Genomic DNA, 27,297 nt, shown 5'->3' on the forward strand with positions numbered 1-27,297 from the left:
CCTATGCTAACTGAACACAAAACCCTAGGGAGGAAAAAACCTTTCCCCATGGGGTAGGATGAGGTCCCTCTCTAAGGCACTCTGGTGTATTTCCCCAAAGTGGCTCCAGAATGATCAAGCAGTGCCTGCTGGTCTCTAGGGAGGAAAAAAAGGCACCCCTTCCCATTGGAGAGGTAGGCTCCTACACGACAGTGTTTCATAGGCACAGATTCTCTACCTCATTCTGTCCCATGGGTTCTCCTCAGCTGAGGGCCTTTGAAGAGGATGATAATGATAATGGTTGCTCTATATAATATTTATACAGCCCTTTGGGGTCTGAAAAGTTCTTTTCATACATGATTTCATTTAGCTTCAAAAAAACTCTGTAAGATAGGTACTTTTGGTATTATTATCCCCATTTTACAGAAAAAGAAACTGAGTTTAAGCAGAGGCAATCTCACCTGGTTAAGAGCATCTCTCAGCTCAGGACAAACTGAGTTTAAGTGACACTACTAGGGTCAGGGGAAAGATCTGAAACCTGTAATCTTCCTGACTCCAAGTTCAACACAATATCTACTGTTCTACAATGCTGCTGATAACTTTGGATCCATCTTCAAAATTGAGATCAAGCTTCTGCTGTTATTTTATCCATTTGCAATTTTTTTCACTTTTTTTTAAAAATATTCTCTGAGTCTGCTGGAACAGGGAGCCAAGGGCACGGCTTGACTCCCAGGAATAGGCATGCTTCTGGCTTCTTTCCCTCAGCCAAATGGCAGAGGGCTGTCTAAGAAGCAACCCTTCCCCCCTCCAATTCCCCCACAGTGGCTGTGGGACCCGTGACATTGTGAGTGAACTCTGACCTTGGTCCTAAGGGCACAGGGGGACGAGGGTCTCCGAATGGTGAAGGGATAAAGGCATTACTCAACCTTGACTGTGCTACAGCTGTTACTCACATTAGCACTTGGCCTGAGTAACATCGGCCATGGGAAAGTGCCACTGACCGTTTCACTGTGAGGCCTTTCACATCTCCCTTTAGCATAGAGTTCACCAAGTCTCCTGTCCCCTGCTCCCCCCCAAGGGCCATGTTTCTACCCCTACAGAGTGCCATACCACATAAACACTGGTGCTCTTTTCTTCTGCCTAGAGGTTCTCTCATTTTGTTTCTTTTCTTCTTGGAAACCAAGGGATTTGGATCCTCAGGCAAAAGTCTGATAGTTTCTTGGATTGTGCCACAAAAGGCCTCCACTATGAAATTCTTTTTCTTTTTCTTTTAAAAAAAGTAACCCTTACCTTTTGTCTTAGAATTGATACTAAGAAGCAGTTCTAGGGTGAGGAGTGGTAAGGGCTAGACAATGGGTATTAAGTGACTTGCCCAGGGTCACACAGCTAGGAAGAGTCTAAGGCCACATTTGCATCCAGGACTTCCCATCTGAAGGCCTGGTTCTCTATCCACTATGCCATCTAGACGCCCTGCTAATAAGAAATTCTAAATCCTTACATATATGGGGCACTGTTCCAGGAGAGACCTCTAGTCTGCTCAAAGAAAGCAGAGGCAATCTCACCTGGTTAAGAGCATTTCTCAGTCCAGGTTAGACTGTATTCAAAGATGATGGGTGGTAAAATGCAGAGTTCCAAGGAAGATACAATAGAAAAAAGCTAATTGTGCTCCCCACTACTTTAACAAGATTAAGATGTTAGGATGTTTGAGGATTGGAGGCAGGGAAGAGATCTAAAGCATCTTCAATTATGCTGTTGATTAGTTTCCATCCTGGAGAATCCTTTTCTTCATAAGTTTCAATGCTGCAGGACCAACGGTGAAGAGATTCCTACGTTTGATTGGGGGGAGCTATGGACTCTTTGACTTCAACCAGCACAATGTGATATTGGCTGGGACTTCTACCAACCACAACTCTGGTTGCTCATAGGAAGAAAAGATAGTAGCTATTTAAGAGCAGTGGCCCTACCACTTAGGAGGTGCAAGATCAGGCCCAGAGAGGTTCCCTCCATAAACTGTCTGTATCTCTTACTTTCCCCTTTACTGGGCTCTACTAGAAAGAACATGGCTTAAGTACACATGAGGGGGGAAAGTGGGAGGAAGAAGGATGAGGAAAAAGGAAGATAAGGTCATCGAGTATGTGGAGGTTTGATAGGATCCCAGGACACTTCCAATTACCCTTGTTAGAAATACTTGGCTATTTGTCCCAAGCAGGAGATAGAGACACCAAAGAGGCTCTACTCTATTCAAGTATCTTTTGACTTCTTAAAGAAAATCCAGTCCTACTCCCTTCATTTCACATAGGAGGAAACTGAGGCTCAGACAAATAGTAAATAGGACATAGCAGAACCTGACCTTCAGCTGGAAGTCATCTTTTTCTCCCTAGATTCTGCTGGTCCATCTGGGAGCACTAGAACAGTTACTGTTCAGAAATGAACACTATTTAGTTCAGGGGCCAAGCATACTGATGGCCAAGAAGAAGGGTGCCTACAAGTTCTGAATTCTAATCCTGGCTCTGCTGCCACCTTGTTCTGAGATCCAAAGTATGGCCTGGCCTTCTGGGATTCCAATTCTCTTTCTACAAAATGTGGCCAAACCTTGAACAGTGGATCTATTATTTCAGTGCAATAAGAAATATGTCATGTATGTGTCCCTGAACAGGCTGTAAGTTCTGTGAGAGAAAGAACACTCTCAACAACAATGACATTGTAGGTTTCAGGGTGGGAATTCCAGAGCTGAGGGGAAGTGGTAAGGTCCCCAGGACATTATCTTTGGAGAGATAAGAAGATATAGTTAATGGAAAAAAGATGGTTGAAGTGGAATGAACTGGACTGAATTGAACTGAAGATCCCCTCTCTCATGCCATTAGAGTATAGCTACTTCTTTCTCTCCTTTCCTCACTACAATAATTCCTCTGCCTCAGAGGTGAAAGCTCAGAGTCACAAGCTTATGTCCTGGAAGTACTTAGAAGTCCTTTTCAGAAGGCCTTGTATAAACAAAAAGTGTTTTTATGATGAGCATTGATTATATTCAATGCTCTAAGATCTTTCATGCTTGATTTTTCTATGCCAGAATGAATCTACCTTGGACCTGGCTGTTTTCTGTTCAGATGCCACCTATCCCTACTGGCTGGAAAGAGATCAGTGCCCTAATTAGGATCTCTTTTGGAGACTATAAGGAGACAGAACCATTGTCCTTATTTCTGTCCACTGTACTTCATTAACTCATTCTGAGAGCCGTGTCAGAAGCAGGTGGCACCCAGGGTGGAAGCTGTTGTGTATGAGTTAGGGGAACACATGAGAAAAGTGGACTTTCCTTCACTGGTTTTTGTATCAGTGTTTGCCTGTTGTGCAAAAATGGATGATAACACCTTCAAGATCAAATTTCATCCAACAGCTTCAGCTGGGCTCTTAATGAAACCACATTCTGGCACAACTCTAATAAGCTCTCACCACCTGTGCCAAAGTGTCTGATTTCTCTTCTTGGCAGGGAAATTCAGCTCAAAGTCTCCTGAGTGGCAGCCAAAGAAACTCCTGGTCAAGCTCCCAGATGGCACAATGGAAAGAAGACTGTACAGTGAAAGAGCAATGGAGTTAGGAGGCTGAATTCTAATCCAGGTTTTCCAATTAACCTGCAATGTAAATTCAGGCAAGTCCATGATGCCGGGCCTTGTTTTATCATCTATAAACTAAGGAGATTCTTAGTAGCTTTAAACTTCTATGAATCTGTAATTGCCTATCCATGAAGCTGGCTCAAAAAAATAAAGCCTTAGGTCTATGAAGGTGGGTCAAAGAACCCAAAGAACCAAGTTTTGTATTGGATGTTCATGAAGATAAGGTCCCTACCAAAGCCAGGCTCATTTGTTGCCCTATGACCTATTCTAGATAGACATAGCCTAATGAAGATATGCTTGCTCTAGATGCCAAGATTAAATTTAGTTTGAAAATTCACATGAAAGGAAAAGACTATAGAGTCTATAGTTATTTCATTTAAGAAAAGGCATTTATGAAGATCCCAAAAGCTCTCAAGTCCCAGAACCTTCCTTCTCTTGTTTTTTCCTCTCCAGTCACTTCCCCTAGGGCAGGGGTCGGCAACATATGGCTCTTTCTCCAGGAGCCATAAAGTCAATTTTTTTTCAGGTGCTGTTACAGGAGCGCACTGTGAGCACTGTACGGCTCTCACGAAATTACATTTTAAAAAATGTGATATTTATGGCTCTCATGGCCAAAAAGGTTGCCGACCCCTGCCCTAGGGGAAGGGGTTCTCAAGAAATGAGGGAGATAAATGCTTCTTAGAATGAGCTGTTCCTGGATAATGAGTCCTTGGGGCATGTCTAGATTACCCAATATGCAGGCAACCTTAAGAAGGGTTACCTGGGCATACCCAGATCTCCCAAGATGGAGGCACTATTCTTCTCCTCTCACACAAGGAAGGTATAGCCTCCTTTGATCAGATGCATCACTAGAGCAGGTTTCATTTTTCAAACTAGAGAGATTGAGCCCATAACTTTTTCCTGCCTGCTCTTTCCTCTACCAGGGAGAGGGGAAGGACTTCCTCTTTTTGCTCCCTTTCTTTTATCTCAGCTGTGAGAGAGGGGCCTGGGATTGTTTATTAATGCTCTATTCCATTTGTCTTCAGTTTTAGGTGAAAGCATTGAGCCAAAGCAATTGTGGAGTCAGGATTCCAGGCAGAATTTTTAAGTCAGCCAGTTGGCAGAGAAGTCAAGGTGCTAGGGACTCAAGCCTTAAGTCAGCGGGGCTTGGACTAGGAACTAGGATTGTACTCTAAGAGGAACTGAGCGAAGCTCTGGACCTAATCATCTTTCCTTTCCAAGACTGAGGTGGTATAAGGGGTAGAAGGGAAAGTTTGCCTCTTAATTGTTGGGGGAATAACATTTGTGATTATACCTTCTGAAGTAAATATTTGTTTGTAAAAGCTAATCTGACTGTTAGTGTCTAAATGGATCTGGTAAGATGGGACCACCTTCTACAAATGGAGGAACACCACTGGTGGGGACTGGAGCCATTGGCAGAGAGCCTAGACACTCCCTAACACCCTTAAGGATTCTGGAAAACCCTGGGAAAGGGGTAAAATGTAACACACCTGGTGGCCTACATCTTCAGAGATTTGGGCATGCCTAGACAAGCCCCCTTTAGGAGTGCCTCCATGTTAGTAGATGTAGGCATTCTCTAAGGGCCCTATTACATGGGTTCCATTCTCCCTAACTTTTGTCTCCTTTTAAATCTCCTCCCCTTGAGGAAAAAAAAGATCAAAGGCACTGGGACTGATGCCTTCTGAACTCGATGCCATGGGAAAGTTGGGCCACAGACACCAGACAAATGAGGGGGAGCAATCCCTTTCCCTGGGAAATCCTTCTCCCAGTCCCTGACCTCATCCCTTTTAAAAGCACATGTTGCCACAGAAGCATCACACCAACTGTATTCCAAATTAGGCAGGAATTGCTGAATAAAAACAGAAAAGTTGACTTAGAGAAGTGGGACATTTCTGTGTAGGGGATTTCCCCACTGAAAGCGATGCAATCTGAGAACTAGAGGTGGCCTTAGATCAAAGTTTTTGCAGTATGTCAATTAGGGATCAGCCTGAAAGGATCCAAAGTTCAGAGGACTTTGGATGTGGGGCCAGGCAAGAATCCTAAGATCAAAGTCTAGGAAAGGACTCCCTGTTACTAAAATGGGCAGTGGAGGCAGAAGTGATCAGTGGCAAAGGGGGGAAGCTCATTGATGAAAGGGATACTTGGGTGGTCTTGTCACAACTCTAAAAGTTCTGCACACAATGATACTCAGGCTTTCTGATAAGCCAATTCACTGGAATTTGTTCTACTTTCATGAAATTATAGGTCTACAATGAAGTATGCTACCCATCTCGTAACAGTTGATTAAATATGCAGGACAAGACACACTTTCGGACACTGGCAATGTGGGAATTAATTTTGCTGGCTAAGAATATACAAAATTTAGTTTCCCTTTTTTAAAATTAGTTCAGGGAGTGGGAAAGGTTAGAGGGAGGTATCAAGGAACAAAAATAAATGCTTGATAAGTAAAAAGAGAATTGAAAACAGAATTCCAACACTGGTATTGTGGTAGCACAATTCCTTCGTCACACAAACTGAGTACTTAATATTCTGTTTATGCCGAAGAGCAGGCAAGAAGAATCTCTTGCTTGCTTTAAGTTTCACTATTAAAGCTTTGTTTCCCCTTTCCTAACTTGTTGATACCTGGGCCCTGAATGTGTATGTGTGTGGGAGTTAAAAACCTGAATTAAAAATGTCTGCCCTTACATGGCTTTCTTTTTATCATAGGAGTTCACAGTCTAGCTCTTTTGTAGATAATTCACAATAGGGAGGAACAATTTTTCACTTCTTTCCTGTAAAAACATTATGAAAGATTGCCCTGAACAGTTTTACTGAGTTTGTCCATTATAAAACCTGCCCCCTCTTTAAACAAAGGCTTCCACTTCCCTAGCCCAGCTGCTTTGGTTCCTGGACATGGAGGAAGTTGTCACTTGGTGTTTTGGGAGAACACCATCATTTCCAAGGTAACAAGTTGTGCCATAGCAAGCAGATATACTCAGGGCTATAACAGTGATGAAGCAAAAAGTAAGGTCTGTGGGAAGAAGAGAGTTAGAACAAGCAACTCCTTGAATGTGAGAAAGGCTTTAGTAAGCACTCAAACATTTATTAAGCACCTATGTGCTGGGCACTGTGCTAGGCACTGAGGACATAAGAAGAAGCAAAAAGACAATTTCTGCCCTCAAGGAGCTCACAATCTAAGGGAGGAGATAATATGCAAACAAGTTATACACAGGATAAATAGGAAATACTTAAAAGTGAAGGCACTTGCATGGTGAGAGATTGGGAAATGCTTTCTGAGACTTGCATCACTTTAGCAGCTGAATGAAGGATGGAATGAAGTAAGGAGTGATATTGGGTAGGCAGGTCCATCAGCAGGCTATTACAATAGTCCAGGTGTAATGGGATGTGATATCATATATGCTTACACCAGAATAGTGGCAGTGCTGGAAGAGAGAAGGGACTATATTAGAGAGAGAGATCCTATAGGCAGTTGGAGATGTGAGATTGGAAGTCAGCAGAGAATTTGGGTCAGGATAGGTGAATTTGAGAATCATGAGCCTAGAGATGGTAATTAAATCCATGGGAGCTGATAAGATCACCAAGTGAAAATATGTAAAGGGAGAAGAAAAAAGGGCCTAAGAGAGAACCCTGCTAGGATACCTATGATTAGAATCTGGATAAGGATTCTGCAAAGAAAACTGAGAAGTGTAGGAAGAGAACCAGGGGGAGTGGTATCCCAAAATCATAGAAAGAAGAGGGTGATCAATAGTGTTAAAGGCTGAAGAGAGATCAAGAAGGAGGATTGAGAAAAGGTCATTGGATTTGGCAACAAAGAGCTCACTGGTAACTATGGAGAGTAGTTTCAGTTGAATGATGAGGTCAGAAACCAGACCAAAGAGACTGAAAGGAGAGAAAATAGAGACACTTATCGTTGATTCAAATTTTCAAGATTAGTCACAAAGGAGAGAAGAGATATGGGATGACAGTTAGTGAGTAAAGAAAGAGTGAGAATTTTTTTTAGGATGGAGACATGAGCATGTTTGTAGGCAGTAGGGAAGGAGCTGGTAGACAAGGAGAGGATGAAAGTAAGTAACAGAGTGGGAGAATGACAAAGAGGGCAATATATTGGAGGAAATGGGATAACCAGTGCTAGTAGAGGGGTTAGCTGTGGTAAAGAGTAACCATCATTTTATGTGAGGCAGAAACAAAGGCAAAGAAAAAGTCTTAGGTATTCCTACTTCCTGTGTATCACATAAGGTCAGGCAAACTGAGATGATGCCTCATGGAGACAGGTTGGGGTACAGATAGGAGGAAAGGATGGATATTCTAGATAGAAGAACAGCATGCAGAGGCTTTCTAGATGGAATAAATAGTATCCATGCAAAACTGGCCTTGCTGAAGGGCAATAGAGTCTGGAAATACCCAGGTACATGGAGGGCAGATGATGAAGGTCTCTGATCAGGAGAAGTTGGCTAGATGTGCTAGAATGCGAATTAAGGAGCAGGAAAGTGACCCTGGGAAAATATTTGCTTTCTTCCCTAGTGTCCTACTAGGAAATGCCCCAGGGCTCTGTGGGTTTATGAAGAACAGGAAGGCCTGACTAGTCCTCTTGCTCAATAAGGAGAGCATATATATTCTTGGCATCTAGTGGGCAAAGGAGGCTCAATTTCAGGCCAAACTGATCTTTCATGGATCGATGTAATCTGCTTTATCATCATGGGCCTCCAATAACTTATTCTTTCTTCCTGACTGTAAGTAAGCATCAATGTTCTCTCCAATTCCAAATCCCACGACATCTACATGCAATCCACAGTTCAGTTTGTGAATTGGCGAGTCTCTTGCTTGGCTCCTCTAATTTCTCTATTCCGGTGACAAGCAGTAAAACACCATAGTGAGACAGAAACAGACATGGGGAAGTGATGACATCTTTTATTTCTGCCTCTCATTTTATTCTCCTAAGCCTAATTTTGTCATTGGCTGTTGTTCCCTTACAACATCATTGCTTGCAAAGACGATCTCTCCTTGGAGACTTTCAATGCAAAAAAGTCCTTGTTTCATCTATGACAATATGAATGCATGATCTTAGATAACCTTTCAAATACTGACTGCCAAGTGCAAACTTTGGCCATGGGAACTTGAAGCAGAGAACTATCAGCTCCTCTGCAGAGAAGAAGGAAGGGCAAGGTTTGGAAGTAACATGGGAGTGGAGTGGAAGTGTTATTTGCCCTAGATAAAATGAAGAAGCAAATTAGGGATTCTGCTGTCACATATTAAGACTTAAGAGTTTGGTCCAGTAGAGACCCAGTTTTGACACTTAGCTGTGTAATCACAATACTAAATCTCAGTTTCCTTTTCTCTAAAATGGGCACAACTCTTCCTACCTGATAGGGTTGTTGCAAGGAAAATATTTTGTGAATGTGAAAGTGTTATATTATGGTTTAATCATATTTCAGTTGTGTCCAACCCTTTAATACCCCTTTTGAGATTTTCTTGGCCAAGATACTGGAGTGCTTTGCCATTTCCTTCTCCAGCTCATTTTACATATGAAGGAATTGAGGCAAACAGGATTAAGTGACTTTCTCAGGGTCATACATCTAGGAAGTGTCTGAGGCTAGATTTGAACATCTTCCTGACTCCAAGCTTGGCACTCTATCCATTGTGCCACCTAGCTGCCCCTAAAGTGCTATATACTTATGAGTTATTATTATTGAGGTTCTCTGGTGGTGTGGAAAGAGGGCAGGGTAAGGAAATCAAGGCTGGGATTATATCCTAGGTGGCTAGGAGACCAAAGGCAAGTCTCATAGCTTCTCTGCACCATAATTTCCACCTGAAAATTGATGACAGTAGTACCTACCTCACAAGGTGGTTGTGAGGAAAGCACTTTGTAAGCTTGAAAGTCCTATGTCAATGCTGCCATTCTTATTTTTATCCTGTCTTCATGAAGGAGGAATAGTGCTATGTAGCTCCTACTCTTCAGACATGGTCTATAATGATGCTCAACCAATTGCCCTTCCTTCTCAGGGCACATAAGACCCTCTCTCCTCAGCTTTGGCTCTCCCAAAGAGATATCAGGGCATTCCAAAAATGTCCTTACACAGAAAACCTTGATCTCAAATACGTCACTCAGGAAAGAGATGACTTTCTTCTGAAATAGCTCCTTCCACAGTAGACTCCTGGTCATTAGGAAAATCAAATCTTTCAGAATACTTGAGAGGAAGGCAGGGTTCACAGTGATTAAAATATTAGCCCAGGAGTACAATCCCATTAGTTTTTCTTCCTGGGAAAAGAGGGAACCTAGAAATCTCAAAACTCTTCTCAAAAGAAGGAACTATTAAAAAAACAAATGCTGACAGCCAAGAATATCTTTCATTTGATGGCAAGGACAACAAAAAGGATGAGCTACCAGCTTAGTGGGACCTAGATAGGGGCAGAGGTTCTTAAATCTATTTCCCAGAATATACTGTGCAAAGAGATAAGGAGCCTGAGATCCACTCTAATGACTACTTTGGAACATATTTGCTAGAGAGCCATATGTGCTCAAAAGCCATTTTAGAAGTCATTTCCTATTTTTAATATCACTGAGAAAATGCTTAGCAAAATTGTTACCACTTGAGGGGATAGGACTCATTCATTTGCATTTTAGGAGGGTGTATTCTTCTGGACAAGTAGGGAGATTAGTGAAGTCTGAAATTCTATGGAATGGTTAGGAAAAGAGAACAGGCAAGGAAAACGTTATCCAAGGTATTTCCTTAATGTTCAACACAGAGGGCTAAGCTAGGTTAGGTTCAGCTTTTCTGTATCCCCTAAGAGGCATTTTAAAAACTATGTGGCCTCTGTGTCTTCTTTCACAACATGAAAATCATGGAAATATGTATTGAATTATAGCACATGTTCAACCTATATCCTCTTACCAGTCTTCTTGGGAAGTGGGATCACAAATATCAGAAAATGATTATTGCATTGTTAGGTAATCTTGAAAAAAAAAGAAAAAAGAAAAAACAGACTATGATTTCAGTGTTCTGAGGCTAAATTAATTGCTATCGCTTTCTCTTTCTACTAAAACACATACTTTGGCTCAAGAAGTGATTATTTTACCTTTCAACTTGGAGGAAAAATGGGATAATTGTCGTATCGTCACCCTCTGGTCTTTTTCATGCTCCATTTCTGGAAACAGTTCCTCATTTTGGTCATAATCCTCATCTGAATTCCTAGTTTGGTGACTAGCAAATTTAGACATAGAGATCTTGTTGCTATTCTGTTTTTGCATTTTGGAATGCTACCTTTTTATGGATTTTCTTATTTTGGTTAAACTGAGTAAGGTTGGTAGGGGAATTTCCTAAATTTTCCTCAATGACCTAACAGTGCCTTACGCATAGCAGGTACTTAATAAATGTTTGTGGCATTGAATTAATTTGTTGTACAAACTCATTCCCATGGTAGATTGTGAGCTTCTTGAGATAAGGAAATATTTCCTTCTTTTGTTTCTGTATCCTCGGTATTTAACATAGTATCTTTTTTATTCTTTAAAAAATTCCTACCTTCTGTCTTTGAATCAATGCAAGAATCACTTCCAAGGCATCAGAACGGTAAGGACTAAGGCAACTGGGGCTGAGTCATACAGCTAGGAAGTATCTGAGGTGGGTGCTTGAAGAATTTTTGTTGAAATGAATTAATTTTCACCCCTTGATCTAGTGGCATGATTAGCTGACCTCTTTTTGTCATGTAGTGAGGGTAAGGGATAACAAATAAACAGTTCAAGTGGTGCAATGGTATCTAAGATATAAAGGAAGGCCTATAGTGCACTGGGAAGACCCTTCTTGGAGTCTTGAAAAAGCTTAGAAGAATCTGTCAGCCAATCAATGAGCAGTTTTTAAGCATCTATTATATGCCAGGCATTGTGCTAGGTGCTAGAGATATAAATTTAATAAATGAATAGTATCTACTCACAAGAAACTTATATTCTAGACATAAGACAACAAGTACACAACCCAGAATAAAGTGAATAAATACTAATAAATACAAAACAGTCAATTAATACAAGATCATGTGGAAGGGAGAGAACCAGGGGTTGGAGGAAATCAGTAAATGGTTCCTACATTAGGTGGTGCTTGAACTGGGCCTTGAAGGAAGAGAAGAATTCTATGAATTGGGGATGAGGAGGTAATGCATTCCAGGCATGAAAGATGGCCAGTGCAAAGGCCCAGGAGTGGAAAGAGGACTTTCCTCTGTGAGGAACAGAGAGAAGGCTGGCTTGGCCAGATCATAGAGTGTAGGAGGAGACATAATGTCCAGTGAGGCTGGAAATACAGGTTGGGGGATAGGTTGTGAAAGGCTAAAACTAAATGAAGCAGTTTATAATTTATCCTAGAAGCAATGGGGAGCCACAGAGATGACTAAGGGAGTAATGATTTCAGGTTTGTACTTAAGGACAGTGGCAAAAGACTGGAGGCAGGAAGGCTAACCAGGAGGTGCTGCAATAATACAGGTGAGAGGTGATCAAAGTCTGACCTAAAGTGGTATCTGGAAGAATAGAAAAAAGGGATCAGATATAAAAGATATCATGAAAATAGAAATTCCAAGAATGGACAACCAACAATTGGATAAATGGGGAAAGGGAGAGCATGGTAAAAGGGATGATACTGAGGTTATGAACCTGGGCAGCTAGAGGTGTTGTCTTTGACAGAAATAGGGATGTTTGGAAGAGACGAAGGTTTTGGGTGAAAGATAATGAGTTCAGATTTGGACATGTTATATTTGGATCCAGTTTGCACTGTCCATTCAGCAACTCGTGAGGCAGGTCTAAAGAGAAGGGAGAGAGATTTGAGCTAGCTAAATAGATCTATGAGTCATCTGAATATAGATGACAGTTAAACTCACAGGAGTCAATGAAGTTATGAAGAAAGAGAATACAGAAAGAAAAGAAGGCCTAGGATAGAACCATGGGGTACGTCCACAGATAGGGAACATGATATGGATGGTAAGCCAGAAAAAGAGATGGACAAGGAAAGGTAGGAGAAAAACTAAGAGAAAGTAGTGTAACAAAAAGCCAGAGAGGAGAGAGTAGTCAAAAGTATCAAATTCAGAAGACAGGTAAAGAAGGATGCGAAAAGACTGTCTGATTTGGAAATTGTTATCACTGGTACCTTTGGAAAGAGCAAATTCAACTGAGGAATGAGGTAGAAAGCCAAACTGCAAATGAGAGGAGGGGAAGCAGAGGCTGCAAATGTAAACAGGTTTTTCAAGGATTTGGTTGAGAGAGAAGTGATACAGAATGATAGCTTGCTTGATGTAATGAAGGTTTGTTTTTTTTTAAACCCTTACCTTCTGCCTTGGAACCAACACATAGTATTGGTTCCAAGGCAGAAGGTTGGTAAGGGCTAGGCAATGGGGGTCAAGTGACTTGCCCAGGGTCACACAGCTGGGAAGTGTCTGAGACCAGATTTGAACTTAGGACCTCCTGCCTCTAGGCCTGGCTCTCAATCCACTGAGCTACCCAGCTTCCCCCAAAGGTTATTTTAAAGGATGCTTTTTATGGCAGGGAGGATGGCAAGATGAATGGGGTGGAGAGTTGTATTCTAGTGGTCTGGGACAGACTGATAGAGTAAAATAAATATAGTAAGATCACTCACTCATCAATCCAGACAATGAGGTCCAGGCCAGGACTGCTGGTTTGAAGGTCAGGCAGAGAAGGATATTTAGATAGTTAGTTTAGGGAGTCTTGAAGTCAGCTGGGACACCCAGAGTCAGGCCAATCAGTAGAATATAGATTACTTGCTTAGCCTTCCTTTAATACACAACTGTTAACTGTACACGTGCCATCATACAGACTGAAACTGAGAAGAATTGTGGTTGATGGTTAAGAGGAAACTTTCAGTAGCGTTAGTTCCTATGCTGTGTTCCTGATAACAAGCACCCTGAGATTTCTGGATCTGGCAAGAAGATTTTAGCGGAGTTTGGAGAAGAGATGCCTCCTTAAAAACACTTCTTGACAATTGTTATCTGACGTTTTGTGATTCAGATTCTCTTCTTCCCCTCCCTGAGGCAGTAAATGGTCTGATATAGGTTATACCAGTGCTTTCAAGCAATATGTATTTCCATATTCCTCATGCTATAAAAGAAGACATATCACATATACAATGAAAAACTCATGAAAGAAATAAAGTGGAAGATGGCATGTTTTGATCTGCAATCAGACTCCAATAGTTCCTTCTTTGACTGGATAGCACTTTTTATCATGAGTTCCTTAGGGTTATCTTTGCTTTGCTGATAATACATTAGTCCTTCACAGCTGATCATTATATAATATTTTTGTTACTGTATACACTGTTCTCTGGTTCTGCTCACTTCACTTTGCATCTGTTCATATAAGTCTTATCAGGTTTTTCTGAACTCATCCTATTCATCATTTCTTATAGCACAAAAATATTTCATTACAACCATATAATATAATTTGTTCAGCTTTTCCAGGGTTTTTTTAAATGTGGCTTCAACAAATAGGCTTTTGCATTTATAGGCTTTTGCATTTATAGTAGGGTCTTGTTCCATGGACATGAGGAGTGGGTAAAGGATTATATGTAATAAGTGACTTTTATGCTGCTAAATGGTAATGATATTTCTCAGGTCACAGAAAGTTGATGGAGACTGCTTGAGTGTATCAAAATTGAATCTTGGGAACAAAAGATCAAATACAAACTGGTTTCCTGATTGACAAACAAAAGTCATACACTGCAGACTTCCTCTATGGGACTGAGATAGCTATTACTACATATATCTAACCTATGATCTGCAGTGAAATAAATTTACACAGACGGCTTCAGTAAGTAGTTTTTTAGACTAGAGTCTTTTTGTGTGTGATAGGAATGAAAATATTTATAGATTTCTAGATTGTAAACTACTTTCTTAGGCTGGAAGCTTCTTGTGGCTAGGAATTCTGTCTTATCTCACCTTTGAATCTCCCTGAATGCCTAACTCAGTAACAATGATAGTAGATGAAATGTATATAATATGTTAAGGTTCACACAATGCTGGATATAAATTATTTCCTTTGATCTTCAGAACAATTCTATGGAGTAGGTACTACAAATATCTCCATTTAGCAGATAAGAAAAGAGAAATTTAAGGAGGATTAGTCACTTGTCTGTGGACACACAATCAGTTAAATGCTGGGGGTGTAATTCAAACCCATGTCTTTCCTAACCCCCAATCCAGCACTTTTACCATACCATGCTGCCTTACATATATTAACTACTGCTAGAGACAACATTACTTCCATTAAATCTTGATGAAAGACATTAATGTATAGTTACCCCCATAATACCTGCACCACATGGGGACTGGATAAGCAATGATGATTTTGGCTCCTCCTAGTTCTGACATTCTAGCACCAGAGTAAAAGGACCATTGAGTTGGGAGGACCTGCTGCTGATTCTTATGAACATTTGAATCTTTTTAAAAATAAGAATTAGTTACAAGAGAACAATTTCAGCAGTCTTTCCAGCCTAAGACACTGAAAACCCTAATGAAGTAACAACTCAATGAGAATGCTACCCAAACAGCCCCTGCTGGGGCAGCCATCTATCAACTAACAAGCACTAAAGTACCTACTCTGTGCCAGGCACTGTACTAGGTTCTGGGGATACAAATAAAAAGCATGAAGCAATCCCTATGTTCAAGAAACCTTAATCCTATTAGAGCACACAATGTATACATTATAAATATACATGGGATAAATATATATACAAAATAAATGCAAGGTAGTCAGGAAGGAAGAGTACTAGTGTAGTGAAGAAAACAAGTCATCATTATCTTATTGGGGAAATTTTCCACTTAGTAATAACTGAAGTATACAGGATTTCTGTGTGAGGGTAGATAAGTCCAAATCTTTTGACCCCAGGACCAAGGCTATGCCCTTTTCAAATGAAAGTAATGGAATAGGATATTTGTGAATGGGTATAAGAAAGCTAGAGCAATAGCTGCCAAACAGAGCTATTGTGACTAGTCTTGGATAAACCCATGTGACTCAGATGGCTCATGCCCTGCTAAGGAAATCAGAGGGTCAGTATATGTGTATGTGTGCTAAGCCTAGAACCAAAGGGTCATATTTGTTTCTGTTCATGCTTTTGTTCCTAAGGCTAATTGGATATAATAAGAGGCCCTAAAGAGGGCAATCGGGGTCATTTAAATGAACAACCTATCAGACTGACAAGAGAATGGTCAGGAGGGACTACTAAGAATGTATAACATTACACCTGTAGAGGAGTTTTCCCCTTTCCTTTCTATCTTCACCTGCCTTATGCTAGGAAAAGCAAACCTGGCTCGATGCCCCTCTTAGTTTGAAGCTGAGAATTCTGCTACTCACACCTGCTCTAAAGATCATCAGTGGCCTCAATGGTTCTCTACTGACTATAGCAGTTCTTGACCTTTTCTTTGTCACGGACCCTTTTAGCAGTCTGCTGAAGCTGATAGTGTCTTCTTAGAATAAAGATTTGTTTCTTAGATTCACAAATGAAGGAAGTCATCAATTTGGTTAGAGGTTGGTAAAAATAAAGATGTCATGTTCTTTTCCATCCAAGACAGTCTGAAATCTAGGTTGAAAACCTCTGGTCTGTAGCAATTATCTCCTAAGTGTGGGCCCACGTCCCTTGGGGTCCATAGTCTGACACCAAGGATTGTCAGATCAATCAATGAGAGCTAGATGGGGAGATGAGTCACATCTCATCCTTTCTACAACTGGGCCTTGGTCCCTTGGGGCAATTATAAACTAACACTTACCCAAGCACTAACAGCCACAGCCAGATAGGTGCCACGAGGAAAACTCCCTCTTTCCTCTAACATACCTGCCTCTTGTCCCCAGATCACCATGTGACTGTGGCAGGTACTTCAAGGCAGTAACTGATAACTAAGACCACTCCACCCTTCTTTCTTTCATTTTGGGTGCAACTGAATGAATCAAATGGGATGAGCAAGTACCAGTGGGCTGTGAATTACACTACATAGCCCATTACATTATTTTCCTCTTCAAAACCACCCTTTTCCCAAACTTCTCTATTTCTGTCAAAGGTATCATCTCTTAAGTCACCAAGGTTTGCAACCTCAGTGTCCTCCTGACTCCTCACTTTCACTTACTCCATATATCTATGCAGTTGCCAAATCTTGTGGTTTCTATCTTAACAATCTTTCTCAAAACGTCCCCTTTTCTCCACCCACATAACCACCAATCTGGTTCAGGCCCTCATCATCTCTCATGTGAGCTATTGCAATGGCCTTCTAATTGGTCTTTGCCTCAAGTCAAGTCCAGGAGCATTTATAAGTGCTTACTCTGTGCTAGACACTATGTTAACAGCTGGGTCTCAAGTCTTTCTCCTCTCCAATCCATTTTCTGCACATCTACAAAAGTGATTTTCTTAAAACACAAGACTGACCACATTACCATGCTAGATAATAGAATCCAGCAGCTCCTTATTTTTTCTAGGATAAAGCAGAAATTCCTCCATTTGGCATTTAAAGTCCTTCATAGCCTAACCCCCACTTCGCTTTCCAGATTGATTCTACTTTACCCCAATTCCAGGGACCTTCTAGTTCAGGTCTTTTACTTAGGCCAATATGCACACAAAAACACAAGGAAAACATTCAAATATGAGTACGATTTGATTGCTGTATTGCATATGTTTAAAACAAAAAAATTTCTAAGAAAAAAAAGAAAATTACCTGCTTTTCTGCTCAATTCATGTGGATTAAAATAATTGAATAATTATTAACAAACTATTATTTATGAGTCTACACTGTCTCTCAAGGTATACACAAGGATTTTAAAGAAATAATGAAGCATAGTCAATCACATTGCTCTCAGAAATAAAAAAGATTTTTTATAGAATAAATTAAATGAAGACATTCCCTTTATTTAATTCTTTTTTTAAGCAATCACATTTAAAATGAAAGTATACAAATAAAGTTTTTATAAATACAAATCCACATTTGCCATAACACAGATGGCAAAGGACAAAGTAAAAACAAGAAAACTAAATCAGCCACTATATACAACTGGACACAGTTGTGACATGTACACTACAAGTCTTTTACAAAATAGTCATTTCAGATCAATAGAAGACCACTTTCCATTCAATGTCGTCTTCCTGCAAGATAAGGTTGCTGTAGCATCTGCACCTGTTTTCTCCATGTCCTCCTTTAATATGGCTGGTAATTGTTTTGGTGATTACCACCCCTTGGGATGCTTTGTCATATGTGCTTTGTTGACCACTGTAGTTTGCATATCCCTGTCCATATCCATAGTTCCCCCATGGTTATACCCAGTATAATCATATCCGCTATAGCCACTATAGTTTTGATCACCACTATAGGCACTATTGTAATTTCCATATCCTTGATCATAATAGTTATTAAATCCTTGGTTCCAGTTTTTGGCCCTGACCTTGGCCACGACCCCTAGTTCCACCTCGTCCACCAGCCACAACACTCCTCCATCCTTTCTGTTGTTGCTGTTGTTGCCTGTATACCTCTTTGGGCTGGGCAACTTTTATTTCACTCTTCCCAGAACCAGTCTGATGATATCTATTCAATATTCTCAATCTCTCCAAATGTTCCAAAATATTCTTTGATTTGTTCTTTGGATGTATCTGGGCTCAGTCTGCTGACAAATACTTTTTTTTGTGGGGTTCCTTTCCCTTTAAAACTTTAGCCTTTTGGGGGTCTATCAACTTGCTATACAATTTGTGTTCTTCAAGTTCTAGAACCTTATCAACATTGGCAGCATCTTTGAAAAACACAAATCCAAATTCCCTCAATCTTACTGTGACAGGATCTGTTTTAATTGTGCAGTCTACAACATCTCCAAAATGAGATAGATATTCAGTGAGATCTTTCTTGCTGGTATCCCAGCTTAGCTCTCCAATAAACATTTTACCATTGTCCTGCTGGTTCTTGTTGGCGTCTTTGGATTCTTTGGCGAACTCCTCCAAATTATTTCTTTTTAAAATGTTTAATTTGGGTGCTTTGTAATATACATTATGTTAATATAATAGTATATGCATATTGTTTTTTTTTAAACCCTTACCTGTCATTCTAGAATCAATACTGTGGATTGGTTTCAAGGCAGAAGAGCAGTAAGGGCTAGGCAATGGGGGCTAAGTGACTTGCCCAGAGTCATGCAGGTAAGAAGCGTCTGAGGCCAGTTTTGAATGCAGGACCTCTAGGTCTCGAGGCCTGGATCTCAATCTGTTGAGTCAAATTTCTGACTGACATAGATGTGAACAAAAAGCTTGGACACCACTGGTCTGTGGGATAAAACAGAAACTCCATTGTCTGGTATTGAAGGTCCTTCAACACATGACTCCAATTGACCTTTGTAGTTTTAGTTCATCTTTAACCCCTTCATGCACGCAGTGCTCCCCATCTCAGCCTCTCACCTATGGTCTTCATGCATTCCTATGCAGACTAACCAGAAGCCTGGAATGCAGCCTGTCTTCATTTCCACCTGTTATAACCCTTCATGGCTAACAGGTAGGGACTCCTCCATGAAATCTGCCCTGAGCTCTTGAGTAGGAAGACTTCTCCTCTCATTTTCCCAGAGCCCTTTGTCTTACTATTTGCCCTCTCACATCTTATCATATGCTGCTGTGTTCAGAATGTATACTGTCTCAGGAGTCTGTAAACTCTTTGAAGATAGGAACTGGCTTTTCATCTTTGTATTCTTAGTCCCTGGTACAATGACTTATGCACAGTAGAAACTTAATAAATTGTTGAACCAAACTGATTAAATTGAGGTCAATAAGTCTGTCCAGGAAGCTGGGCTTACCTTTGCACATTATGGGGACCTACACCTTCCTGGCACTGTCAGCTCATGGTCTAATGAAGTCATAAGAAACCATGAGAAAGCCCTAGGAAGACATGAGTTCAACTCTAGCTTCAGACACATATTAGTTGTATGACCCTGGACAAGTCACTTATTCTTTGCCTCAGTTTTCTCATCTGCAAAATGAGGATAATAATACCACCTACTTCACAGGGTTGTTGAAAGGATCAAATGAGATAATATTATAAGGTAGTTTGTAAAGTTCAAAGTTCTATGTAAATGCCATTATTATGGTTATTAATAATGGCTAGCACAAAGTGCTAACTCAACCTGTTTCCTTCTTTGGTAAGAGACCCACTTTTGCCATGGTCTGTCTTCTAGTAGTGAGTGACCTGAGTTAACCATCTGGATTTTTTGTGTTGCTTTTTTTTAAACCTTCATATTGTCTTCACTAGCCTAGGCAAAAGTATCACATCAACACATAACCTGGAACCCGGAGCATAAGCTTTCAAGTTCACACCTCACTGATCATCTGTAAGAAATCCAATATCCCTGGTGATGTTTTGCATAACTGCTTCTTTCCACCAAGTAATCTGAGATAAGAACTTCTGAGGCTCAAGAGACAATCGATGTGGCTCCCTCCCCTGAGCTCTGGGGTTTTCTCCTCTTCTAATGTTGCTGCTTCTGTTAAATATGTGTGACCCAATCTGCAAGGCCAGGTGAAACAGATTCACAGAGCCAGGCAGGCGTATTCCTGATATTTACTAGGCTAGTCTAGACAGAATAGAATCATCACTAATTCATTCATTCTTCTTTCATTAACACATTCATCAGTGAATCTGCTCACTCTTTGAATGTTTATTAAAAACTTGTTAAATTAGGATACCTGTAAGATAAGGAAAACAAGTTCCTGCTCTTAAGAAGCCTATAACCTAGCATAGTTTATTGAGGTTGTGGGGATTTCCAACCCTGCATTTTTCTAGACGATCTATTCAGAATTCTGAGGTGGGCTGGGGAGTGGGATGGGAAGGGAATGGAGGAGGAAGAGGGAAAGGGCCAGTTTATACAGAAGCTTCTGCTGCTTTCAAAGGGTCCCTACTTCTTCCCTTTTGGTGGCCTTCCCCCAACAAGACACTTTCATGCATAAACACCTGAAATTTCTGGTATAGAATCTGCTACTTTAAATTTTTAAATGCCACTTCCTCTTAATTTATTACTTGTGAAAATAATTATCAAGAATTTGGCTTTGTTCCTTGGAAAAATTCTGGGGATTTATTAGGGATGAATTATTTGCTTTTCAATTCAATTCAAGAGAAATATATTAAGTACCTTTTATGTCAGAGGGAATAATTTTGTTTGGATTTTATCAATTTCTTTGCCAGTCATTACTTAACTATGTGCAAGTTATGGGCAAATATGTTTGTGCAAAAGCATCCCTGACTTTGTGGAAAATGAATTTTATCCAAGTTAGTTTTAAAGTGAATTTCTTAATTCTCCCACTGCATTTTTTTCTAATGGTTTTAAAACTGATTTTCATTGATATCTTTTGGTTTCACAATACCTAGATTTCTTCTTATATACTTCTTATCCCTTCTCAAATGGCCATTACTTATAACAAAGAACTTTCTTAAAGAGAAAAAAACAAAAAATCCAACACACTAAAAAACAAGTTACATATAGTGTTCATATCTATGTTTTCTAACCTCTTCAAAGGAAGGGGGAGAGGTCTCTTCTCTTATGTCTTCTTTGGATTCAAGCTTTTTTTTTTTTTTTAAACCTTACCTTCCATCTTAGAATCAATACTGTATATTGGTTCTAAGACAGAAGGGTTAGATAATGGGGGTTAACTGACTTGCCCAGGGTCACATAGCTAGGAAGTGTCTGAGGCCAGATTTGAACCTAGGACATCCCATCTTTAGGCCTGGCTCTCAATCCATTGAGCCATTTAGCTGCCCACCCTACTCCTACCTTGTTTTTTTAAAAAACAGTTTTATAACATCCAGTTACAAATATTTTGATGTTGTACTTTCCATTTACACTGTTGTTGTCATTGTGTGGATTGCCTTCCTGGTTTTGTTTCTTCCATTTTCATTAATTTGTGTCTTTCCATTGTTCTCTGGATTCATCATATATTTTAATTTTGTTTTTTAAAACAAGATAGCACTGCATTACATTCATGTTAATTTTATTTAGTCATTCCCCAAGTGATGGGCATCCAGTTTGTTTCCAGCTCTCTGTTATTCATGCAAGAACTGATGATCCAAATATTTTGGTGTATAAGGAGACTTTCTTTTAGTCAGTGACCTCCCTGAGATATATGCATAGCGATAGAATCTCTGAGTCAGAGAGTGTGGGCATTTTTGTCACTTTACTTGCATAATTACAAACTGCTTTTCAGAATGGTTCTATCAGGTCACACATTGTGTTAGTATACTCATCTTCTCACACGTCCTCCAACATTGGCTATCTGTAGTTTATGTTAACCTTGCTAAACTGGTAAGTGTGAGGTAAAACCATAGGTTTGTTTTGATCTGTATTTCTCTTTTAATTAGTGATTTAGATTATCCTTTCATATGGTCGCTCAGTTTACGATTCCTTTTTTTTGAGATCTTCCACTGATGTTCATTATGAAATTAAAAATATATTCTTAAAAGGAGTCAGGGTAGGGAGAAGGGAGAACTTTTATCTGAAAACTTTTGAGTAAAGGAAGAGGTTAGGATGGCCAGCCCTATGACATGCTGGTCACTGTGCCAGCTGGGAACTGTAGTACTATATATCCATAATAGGTTTTGCTATATTTGAGACCATCCCTATGTCACTGGCTATCACACTCATCTTTTCCAATGCCTTACACATAGCATGAACTTAATGAGTATTTATTGAATTGAATTGTTTATCTCCCTCAAGAGAAAAAAAATTACCAGCAAAGAGTCACAAAGTCAGTTACAGAGCAACCTGTGTCCCTGGGCAAGTCACAATGAAATTAATAAGCAACATCCTAAGAAGTCTCTGCTAACATACAAGTGCCTTGGGGAATGCCTATTTCTAACAATAAAGATGACCTTGTTGACTTGAACACTTCCGAAATAGACAGTGGATTCCATGGGGTACCCTTGTGACAGTGAAATCATCCCAGTCATAAGTAATTATGGCAGAGTGCCATGGAGACTAGGAACATTTTGGGGATGAAGAAGTTGTCATAATTTTATTCTTAGTGCAGGACAGTATGAGAAATGAAGTTTCATGTGAACTAAAGAAATTCTTAAAAATAACATTATGATCCTCACGTAACATGAGCTGACCTTTCAGATTTCCATTTTAGCTCAAACGCCTACATTCTCCTTCTGATTGTTGGGATTTTTTTTGGCTACATCATACATGCAATCATGGGAAATCAGAGATTATTTTTTGGGTACAAAGCTTAGTGTGGTAGATAAAATATGGAGTTGATCTTGTATTGGCTACTGAGGGTTAAAAGTCAGAGAGAATACTGGTGAAGACAAGCAGTTGTTTCTCTTCTTTAAGATGAGTATAATAATTTACTCAGGCAATCACTCCTAAACAGTGATAAAAAGTGCTAAAACAAACTGAAGAAGAGTCTGAATGAACCAGAAAAAAAAACAAAATATTTGAAAACCTGTAAAGTTTCTATGTGCCATAAATAAGCATTTATTAAGCACCTACTATATTCCAGGATCTGTGATAAGGGCTGAGGATACAAAGAGGGGCAAAAGACAGTCCCTGTTCTCAAGAAGGTCAGGGTTGAGTGAGGGAGACAATAGACAGGTAAAAATAAATTGGATGAGTAGGAAATAATTAGCAATGGAAAAGCACTAGAATTAAAAGGATTTGGGAGAGGCAGCTAAGTGGCTCAGTGGTTAGAGTCAGGCCTGGATTTAAATCTGGCCTCAGACATTTCCTAGCTATATGCCCTGGGCAAATCACTTAACCCTCACTGCCTAGCCCTTACTGCTTTTTCTGCCTTAACTGATCCTCAGTTTGGATTCTAAGACAGAAGGCTTAGCTGCAAAGGTGAAATCTGGTCATGGAGGGTAAGAGATAATTAGGAATCCAGGATGGCTCCTAGGTTGTAAGCCTGAGGGACTGAGAGGATTGTGGTGCCCTTGACAGTAAATGGGAAGCTTAGAAATGAGGAAAGTTGTGTGAAAGGTTAGGAGTTCAGTTTTGGACATGTTGAGTTTAGAATGTCTGCTAGATATCCAGTTTGAGATGTCCACAGGAATTTGGAGATGAGAGACTGGAGGGCAGATTAGGATGATTTGGAAATCATCAGCACAGAGATGATGCTTAAATTCAAGGAAGCTGAGGATATGGCCAAGTGAAGTAGTATAGAGGGAGAAGAGAAGGGGGGTCCAGACAAAGCTAGGGACAGTGTTCTTGTTCATACTCTTGAAGCCTTCCAGCAAGAACCCGACAGCTTGGAACTTTCTGTACATCCCTCCGCAGATCATCAGAACCAGGACTGTGGACAGCTGCCTCATATCACCCCCAATGGCTAACAAAGTCTCTGTCCAATAATAGTGATGAGAACAACTCATATTAAAGAACCACTTACGAACTAGATTTGGAGTTGGAAGACTTAAGTTTAAATTGTGATACCATCTGGGTAACAACTCTGAGCAAGTTACTAAAACTCTAATGGCATCAGTTTCCTTATAACTTACACTAGATCATTTCTAAGGTTCTTCCAGATCTAAATACCATGATCTCCTGAGGGAGATCTCTAAGCATTATCATCCCTATTTTACAGATGATGAAGTTGAGGCCCAGAGAAGTTAGGTGACTTGCCCAGCGTCATAGAGCAGTGTTAGAGTTAGAATTTGAGTGCAGGTCTTCTCATCTCAAGTCCAATATTCTTTCTGCTGAACAACACTGCCTTTCTCCATGACTTTTGACTCTGACTTCTTCCACTCTACCATGATGCTTTTCTCCTATTCAATTGGTCATTAACAAATAACACTGAAACAAAAACCAGCAAATAGACTGTGGGAAGTGGCTTGGTTTCATTTTTCATATTCTGGCTAACTTGATATGCACCAAATGTAAGAAAATGCCGAATGGATTTTCTAAGATAAATTATCTTTATCTGCTGGTTAAGGGGTCATTTTGGTAGAGAAAACATTACAGAGAAGACAACTGGGAAAAGAGAGGGATTTGACTCTTCACCGTTAGCCATGTCCTCGACTAAAATTCTCCTGTGATGTCTCAACATAGAGTTGAGGCAACCTTGAAGGCTATGCCAAAAGACAGCAAAGCTACAGAATAAGCTTGGGATCACAAAATACTGTAGTCTTGTTCATTCTAGGCCCTACCAGGCTCATTAATGGAGGCTTAGCCACCTGATGATGGCTGGATTTTTTCTCCCTATGGCATTGGTTTATGAAGACTACTTATTATTAAGGTATAGCGAGGAGGCAAACTGTTGTGGAAAGCATCACCACTGATGAAATCACAGATCTTTAAAGTATGGAAGCTTTATTTCTGTAATATAACAGAAATAAGAGAGAAATACTGCCAACCACAGCAGTCAGGGGTGTGTGAAAAGGCTGTTTGGTTAACACAAAAGTAACTTATTTGATGAGCAGTGCAGTGAGGGTTGGACCTTAAAAAGCAGGTAGAGGGAGAAGATAAGAGGTGTGCTTTATGAATATGGAGCTGATAATATTGTTCATAGTACAATCATATGTGTTCTGAAGATTGTGAATGTTGTTGGGGGGGTGGTCCTGAGAGAAGGGAAGAGAAAGATGAATGTACTGTCAGTTGGTCTTACGTCTGTAGGAATTCTAGAAGGTGAATAAGGAGGTACTGAGCGAGATGACCTTTCCACTGCCTCTCCTGGCAGGTCATACTAAGGCACCAGATACTTCTTGGCCACTGGTGCTCTGATAAGCACAAGATGGCAAGGAAGAATGAAGTATAAGAAGCAGGAGCACACTTGAAAATATAACTTCCATGTACACCCACCCTTTTAATAACCTTTAATCTTGAAAAGCAAAGCTCAAGTTTTTTCTAATCACTACCCTCAGGAACAAATCAATTCATTTTTTTTTAGGCCTCAGTCTCCTCCCCTGTAAAACAAGAAGAATGGATAAGACAGCCTTAAGGTTTTCTTCTCACTCTTTCGTTCCCTATTACGGCAGAGGGCACCAACACCCTCCCTCTCTCACTCAGGCTCAAAACTTAGGGATCATCTTCAACTTTTCACATCTCCAGCTGCCCTTCCCTAATTCCTTAGACCTTCATAACAACTTCTGTATAAGCCCCCTTCTCTTCTCTGACACTGCCATCATCCACATTCAAGACATCACCATTTCATGCTGGACTACTGCTATAGCTTCCAGATTGGTCTCCCTGCCTTAAGCCTCTCCATCCCTCAACCAGCTGTCAAACTGATCTTTCTAAAACCCCACTATTATCCAATTCCTCTGTTTGATGTTGAAAATCCTTCATAATCTGGCTCCTTCCTACCTTTCTAGTCTTCTGATACCTGACTTCTTCCATGCACTCTGCAATCCAGTGACACAGAACCGCCTTACTGCTTCTTGAACACTGCTGTCATCCATGCCTGGAATTCTCTCCTTCCTCATCTCTGCCTCCTAGCTCCCCTGGCTTCCTCTGAGTCTCAGCATAGTCATCTTCTGCAAGTAGCTTTCCTCTAGTCTCTCCTTATGTTAGGGATTTATCTTTGAGATTACTCAATTTATCTTGATTGTGCAGAGTTGTTTGCATGTTGTCTTTGTGCAGAGCTGTTTGCGTGTGAGCTTTCTGGAGAGCAAGGGTTTCTCCCATTCCTGGCATATAGTAGGTACTTAATAAATGCTTTTTTGACTGACTGGCTGTGAGACTTCTTGCTAGTGAGGTCTACCATCGCACTGGTCCATGTATTTTTCTGTTCTCCCTTCCAATAAGACCTTGCTTGAGCCTTCTCAGAGCTCAAAATTTAATTCCTATTCTCCTATTTCATTTCTCTAACAAATCTTCACTTGTTTCCTTTGTTTACTGACTTTCTCTTTCCAGTTATAAAGCTCCAGCCCTCACTCAAGTATGAAGTTTCAATTCATTCGTGGATCACAGAAACTATCAGGAGCATAATGGCCAAAAGAGAGATTTGTTTCTAAGCTAATGAAGTCATTATATGAGAATTTCATTTTGGGTGTGTTTATATGCATTTATATACATACAAAAGTACATTCGGGGTATATAGGCAGAGCCATAACTAGTCTGAACTACACCTGGTGAAATTAAGTAGAACAGAGAGCAGTCAGGCTGACCTCGGGTTCCCTGGTGCTAGAAAGGGTCAGCTCTCCGGAGAACAAAAGCCTTATCCTTGGTGGACGGAAGGATGGACAACGAAGGAGAGAAGTACTGTATATGGCTGCCAGGAAAAATCATGATTCATGCATGCTGGAGACCCAGGGAGCAAGGCCTGGAGATAGTAGTCACTTTGGGAAGGAAGTCTGCCCTCCTCCAGGGGTCAGTGACCTGGGAGAAAGCCCTATTTCCCCCATGCTAGTTATGTTGCAGTGTGTTGGGTACAATGGAAAAAGCATTCCTGCGGGAACTGTTCTACTCTCAGTCAAAAATTGGTGAAAGGTTTTCAGGGATTAAAGCAAAAGGATTTGAACTGATCAGAAGTTATGGCCACAAAATACCACCCTCAGGTTGCTTGTGCATTATAGACTTCAGAAGCTTAAAGAGCTGTAGGTTTTGAAGTGAAATAGCATAATCTTCTCTGCAAGCCAATAACAGTTGGACTTTGGTAGCTAACACAGTGTCAACAGTCTCACACTTTAAGGAATAACATAACAAATAACACATGTTCTTTCTGAAAAGTTTAAAATATACCTATAAGCTATAAGTGAAAGCAGAGAAAACACAGATGTATAAAAGAAGGCTGGAATG

The 27,297-nt window shown here is 40.3% G+C and overlaps 1 protein-coding gene and 1 pseudogene across 1 annotated transcript in view; both read right to left on the reverse strand.

The window, feature by feature from the left end:
- The window catches only part of EXD3 (exonuclease 3'-5' domain containing 3), a 269,262-nt gene that overhangs the window by 126,065 nt on the left and 115,900 nt on the right, over nt 1-27,297 (reverse strand). The window lies entirely within an intron of this gene.
- On the reverse strand, nt 17,751-25,958 carry LOC123236588 (annotated as a pseudogene).

This window comes from Gracilinanus agilis, chromosome 2 (genome assembly GCF_016433145.1).
Source record: "Gracilinanus agilis isolate LMUSP501 chromosome 2, AgileGrace, whole genome shotgun sequence".
Lineage (NCBI taxonomy): Eukaryota > Metazoa > Chordata > Mammalia > Didelphimorphia > Didelphidae > Gracilinanus > Gracilinanus agilis.